The following is a 6,000-nucleotide window of genomic DNA, read 5'->3' as shown; positions in this document are numbered from 1 at the left end:
TAAGCTTGCCATCGCTTTTCTTTCAAGGAGCAAGTGTCTTTTAATTTCGTGGCTGCTGTCACTGTCCGCAGTGATTTTGGAGCCCAAGAAAATAAAATCAAATGGATTAATTTTTTGTAAAAACATTAAAAAAACAACTTGAGCTTAAGAAAGAAGTAGTCTTATATTCTAGCACAACTGGTGAGCATTTATTGAGCACTTAATATGTGCTGGGAACTATACAAAGTGTTTTATGTATTTTATCTCATTGAATCCTCACAACTGGCATTTGAGCTCTGAAACATTGTGATTTTCATTTTTCACAGATGTTGAAACTGAAGTACTGAGAGGATAAGTAAGTTATCCTGGTTCTCATAGCTGGTAAAAAGGCACAGTTGGAATTTAAATCCAGATTTGCCTAATTAAATCCAATTCTCACTAGAAAATAGACAGCTAAACGCCAAGACTGTAATCACTGTACAAATTCAATTCAGTGACTGTCTGAGTGCCATTTACACCTACTAAATTAGTTAACACTTTTAAAAAACTATTATTCTGTTCCACTGCAGATCAGGCACTAGTAAAAAGTGTACCCACAGAGCTGGTGACACCATGGATGGATATACACTTTGGGGAAGCAACACAGCAGAACCCATCAGAAATTAAAACCACATTCACAGCGTTTCTTCTGTGATCAGAAGGCTGGTTCACTGTGCTATTGGAACAGCATTCTGTAATGAGGGGCAAGGATGTGCTGTCTGGGTCTCGGCTTTGCACTCTTTGGGCAGGAGAAAGACAAGCGTCTTCAGATATGCGAGCCACTGTGCTCTTATCTATATGACCCAGCCCCACCTAGGAGCAGCTTCCCCCAAAGGATTGGGGAGGGGTGGAGTGTGGCATTGGTCAGCTGACTGGGCTGGACGAGGGACAGGATATGGTCCTCCTAAAGCCCTAGGTGGGGTAACCCAGGCACTAGGACCCAGACAGATGGGCACAGCTATGTTCCGAGTTGTATCCTTTCCCAGAAGACTGTTTGCTCCCAAGCCAGATGCTCACTCACCTGGCTATAGCTGCTCTTAGGGGTGCCCCATGTTGATGTCCAGATATTGAGCAGGTGGAGCCAGGAGGTTCCTAGCTAGAACATACCATCCTTTTCTGAACTGGAGGACAGCTGTCTCCCTGTGCCCCTGCTGTGAACTCTGGGAACTGCAAGGGGCTTTCTGACATCCCCATCCTGATTTCTTCTGGAAACGAAGCAGGAATTTTCTATTTCCTTCAGTCATCTCTTTACCTGATCTATATTTCGGGTTTTCCTAGTGGCTTGGTGGTAAAAAATCCACCTGCCAGTGCAAGAGACACGGGTTTGATCCCTGGCTCGGCAAGATCCCCTGGAGAAGGGAATGGCTACCCACTCCAGTATTCTATCCTGGAGAATTCTAGGACTAGAAGGGCCGGGTGGGCTTCAGTCCATGGGGTTGCAAAGAGTCAGACACTACTTAGCCACATAAACAACAACAAACCCCCCCTATATTTTAGTGGCAGCAGCAGACTGAGCATCCCAGCACTGCTGCTCACGCACTTAAAGTCTCGTTCCCCTGCTCCATCAGCGCTATTATCTGCCTCACAAGTCTGTCCTGAAACAAAATACACTGTTTTGTAAGGGCTTGGCATGCAACAGGCAATGAATAAATATTCACTTTCCCTTATTCTTTATTTTCACCCCTTCAACAGATGACAGATGAAAACACCTCGGAGTGTCTTCATTTTATATGATAAGGCCCAGCTCGTGTGGGGCTTTCCCCTCCCTCTCTTTTTTTTCTTACAGGGTCAAAGGGTTGGACCGCGAATCCCGCCTGGTAAATCAACCAGGGGCAGGCAGGGCAGTACAACAGGGCTCCACCAGGGGGCAACCGAGAGCCGGGCTCCACCAGGCAGGGTCTGCACAGGTGACCTCAGGAGCAGGGCGACACACGAGGCTGCAGAAGCGCCTGAGACCCTCCCAGGCTCTGTCACTAGGGACTGAAGATTTAGGGAGAATGAGCTGTGTCACCAAACTGAAAACTCTAGAGGCGCAGACCTAGGTGAGGTGAGCCCAGCATGACTCTTAGGTTAAAGAGGAAGTAGTTCTATAAACTTCTATTATATTTATAAAATATAAGCATATTAATATATTTATAAATATGAATATACAAACTATATTATGTATACTATAAATATGTGCCTATAAAGCCATGTGCTTTATATTTTAAAATATATATGTATTATATATTATTATATTTATATTATAAAAATATATAGAAGTTTAAGATCCCCCCAATAATATCCTTACTATATCAGCACATTTGATTAATAGCATCTCTTATTACTATTACTCCCCTATCTGAGAGGGTTTCTTCTGGACTATATTTAGGCTGCAGCATGTGGGTCTTAGTTCCCCTCACCAGGGATCAAACCGGTGCCCCCTGCATTGGGAGCACAGAATCTTAACCACTGGACCGCCAGGGAAGTCCAACCAATATTTATTTTATCTGTGGTCGTGTCTAATGTCAAACCCAGTATACTCAGGTCATAGAGATTCTTCTGGAGCATAGAGAAGACAGCCCAGCAGTCACAGGCTTCAGGACCTGGGGACAGAGGAGGTATTGTGTAAGAGGAAGACTTGGAAATCCTGATCTCTCCTCTCCATTGCACCACAGAAGGAAGACAGAGGAGGAGACACAGTGGAGCAGACACGTGCGTCATGGGCTCCCTGCTGCAGCCCAGCTCACAAGATGTGGTAGGGCTGGATGTTAAGCTGAGGGAAAAGCCAAAAATGGAGGGAGGGACCCACCATAAAGGTTACAGAATCCACAATTTAGCAGGGGTCAGGTGGAGGGTGTGTCAGAAGGCTCTGCAGTACTGAGAACAGTTGGCCAGGGAGAAAAACCAGATTTCAACTGCAATAAGAACACAGGCTTCGAGTTAATGTCCATACCCAGGGAGAAGTAGCCCACGGGGAGGGTGGGCACCCCTGCCTCTGTGTCTGCCTTCACAGCAGCCACACCAGTGTTCTCAGGGTTCAGGGCTGGCAGGCTGTCACCAGCCTCAGGACCTTTGCACACCCCCACTGTCCTCCCTCCAAACTCAGCCTCCTGGCTCGGTCATCTTCTTCTCCATGCTTTCCTTTATGACAACACTTGTCATTTTATTGATTTGTAATTTTGCCTCTATCTTTTTTTAAAATTTATTTTTAATTGGAGCATAGCTGCTTTACAATGTTGTGTTCGTTTCTGCTGTACAACAAAGTGAATCAGCTATGAGTACACGTTTGTCCCCTCCTTCTTGGACCTCCCCCCCCCAACCCCCATCCCACCTCCCTAGGTCTTCACAGAGCACCAGGCTGAGCTCCCTGTGCTATACAGCAGCTTCCCACTCTATTTTATATATGCTAATGTATATGTCTCAATGCTACTCTCTCAATTTGTCCCGCCCTCTCCTTCCCCTGTCTCTGTGTCCACAAGTCTGTTTTCTACATCTTTCTATTCCTGCCCTGCAAATAGGTTTATTGGTACCGTTTTTCTAGATTGCATATATATGCAGTAATATACAATACTGCTTTTTCTCATTCTGACTTACTTCACTCTGTACGGCAGTCTCTAGGTTCATCCACCCCAGTTCTGCCTCTGTCTTGGATTAACACCTGCCTCCCCCACAAGACGGTTAAGTTCCCTGCGGGCGGGGACCATGTTTATTTTCTCCCATCACTGTGTGCCCAGCACCCAACACAGACACTGGCAAATGACACACCCTCCGTCAACCTTTGCTGGATGACTAGACACACAGCTGAACGAGTGAACATGTGGCAACAACTCCATTTTCACTTTTGGAAGAAGGGACAGAGGTCATCAGGAGCTATGTCCGCACAGAAGGTGGGGGAGACGGGTCAGAAGCGGGGCAGATCCTGCCCTCCTGGGAGAAGCAGGCCTGTTCCCACATCACGCCAGCTTTTCCTTCACCCCCAGTCAGAAGTAAATTTGCAGGGTCTTTTGGAGAAAGGAATGGCTACCCACTCCAGTATTCTTGCCTGGAGGACCCCCTGGACAGAGGAGCCTGGCGGGCTACAGTCCATGGAGTTACAAAGAGTCAGACACGACTGAGAGACCTTTCACTTCGGTTTTGCATTTACTTCTCCTTATGAAATTTTCAGCAGATGAGAAAAGTGAGAAGGACAGTATAATATCCATTGGAGAAGAAATATTTTCAAGTAAATTACGGGCACTTCCGTGGCGGTCCAGTGTTTAAGACTCCCCTCTTCCGCTGCAGGGGGCATGGGTTCGAAACTTGGTCGAGAAGCTAAGATCCCACATGCTGTGAGGTGCAGCTCCCTAGACAAGTTTATGACAGGACAACAGGAACAAAATGATATTTAGAAAAATAAAGCAAATTACAGCTATCATGACAATTTTCTGTCAAGACTTCAATTTTCATCTTTGCTTTACTTATGTATTTTTGTGTCTGTTGTTAGGGGTCTAGTGGTTTATGACGTCTATCTTCTTTGTGAATTGTACCTTTCGTCTTTAAAAATATTCACCTTTGTTTCATTTAAAAGTAAGTAAATGAATTTTAAAAGAGAAGGACACTTCCCTGCATAACCCAAATATGGATTGGGTTGATCCATAATAGGATGATCAGCAGTTTCTTACTATCATCTCACACTCGGGCCTTGTTCAGATTTCCCCCACTGGGCTCCAAAATATCTTCTACACTTGGTTTTCCTAGAGCCAAATGAAGTTCTTGCCCAGAGCAGCATGTTTTGAAAACCATCTCAGTTGTCTTAATTCAGACCATATGCTGACCAGCGTGGAACCAGATGTCATCCATTTACACACCGGCATCCTCGGTCCTTCTTCCTTCTCATCCATTCCTGGGCAGCCTTGCAAGTCCAGGGAGGAATCGCCACAGAGCCCAGATCCCTGGGGGGGAGAGACCCACAGTGCTCCCCCAACCCCAGGAGAAGCATCATGCAAGTCAGAGGAGCAGAGAGATGAGCCAGATGGAAAGTATTTTCTTTTTCCAAGCTTGCCAAACCCTCCCGGGAAATCTTGCCACCCTCTTCTGAAGGAAGGTGCTGCCCCCAGGCAAATTCTAGGTGGGGCGGTGGTGAGGTCGACCTTTGCAAAGTCACCCACTTAAGAGACAAGGCACTTTCTCTGGCTCCTGGCCCCAGCAAAGTCGGACTGAGGTCGGCCAGAGGGGCTGCAGACAGGCGTGTCACCAGAATGCCTGGGAGTTGAGCTGGGGGGTGGACACAGGACTTGGCTGTGCCAATGAGATTTTTTTTTTCCATGTTGATGGGAATTTTGTGGTTTTCACATTGCCTTGGGATAAGGCATCTGAAGTGTCCTGCAGATGACTCTCTTAGGTCTCCAGCTTACACTTTGTTCCTTTGGGGGTTTTGGGAGTCCAGCTTGCCCTGCTCCCTACACTTGGATTCCTTGCCTCTACATGAGGGGATATGTGTGTGTGCTCAGTCACTCAGTCGTGTCCGACTCTTTGCGGCCCCATGGACTATAGCCCACCAGGCTCCTCTGTTCATGGGATTCTCCAGGCAAGAATACTGGAGTGGGTTGTCATGCTCTCCTCCAGAAGATCTTCCCTACCCTGGGATCGAACCTGAGTCTCTCAGGTCTCCTGCATTGGCAGGAAAGTTCTTTACCACTAGCACAACCTGGGAAACAAAAAGTGTCTACACTCCAATAAAATTTAAAAAACAAACAAAAAAGGATGGAAGAGACTCCTGGCTCACTGTCCCCTCCTGCCCCATCGGTGCAGATGCTTCTCTGAGGCAAGGGCTGTGCCGGGAGATGGAGGGTGTTCAGCAGAGGCCCGGCCTCTACCCATGAGAGGCCAGGAGCACTTCCAGACATTGCCCAATGTCTTCTGGGGGCCTAAACCATCCTCGGTGGAAAATCCCTGGTTTAGGTCCTAAACAGAGACTTGTTTAAAAAGCCAGGAAGTTTCCACAACTGTGCACACCAGGTC

Source organism: Bos mutus, chromosome 21 (genome assembly GCF_027580195.1).
Source record: "Bos mutus isolate GX-2022 chromosome 21, NWIPB_WYAK_1.1, whole genome shotgun sequence".
In the NCBI taxonomy this organism is placed as follows: domain Eukaryota; kingdom Metazoa; phylum Chordata; class Mammalia; order Artiodactyla; family Bovidae; genus Bos; species Bos mutus.
The sequence above is the reverse complement of the archived record's forward strand: the minus strand, read 5'-3'. Positions refer to the sequence as shown.